Genomic DNA, 428 nt, shown 5'->3' with positions numbered 1-428 from the left:
TGTTTGTGTTGCCTTTCTTCTGAAAAGGAGTAAGCATGAAATATCTGGATAGCTAGGTGCTTGTAAAATCCAGCATACAGCTGGAAATAGAAAATACACATGGCTTTTTCTGTAAAATATGGAACATCTTAATGCAGGAAATCCTTGTACTATATTGTTCATGTAACATGTTGTTGCTTGTGTTTTGTCCAGAAGTAGGACTGGTGGGGGAGAGTACTCTCAATAGATGTTTATTATCACAGTAGGGAGGAAGCTACTACTCCATACAATACCGTGCAACTACACAGAAAAGGTCTTGCAAAATCAGCTGTCAGGCATAACATGCTCATGTTTAAGTTATCAACAAACTATAAAGCCCCATTGTCGTATTTTGCCAGCAGCTGCATGGGACCAAACATATTTTTTTTTCATATGTTGATGATCTAGAA

This window comes from Anser anser (genome assembly GCF_964211835.1).
Source record: "Anser anser genome assembly, chromosome: 10".
Lineage (NCBI taxonomy): Eukaryota > Metazoa > Chordata > Aves > Anseriformes > Anatidae > Anser > Anser anser.
The sequence above is the reverse complement of the archived record's forward strand: the minus strand, read 5'-3'. Positions refer to the sequence as shown.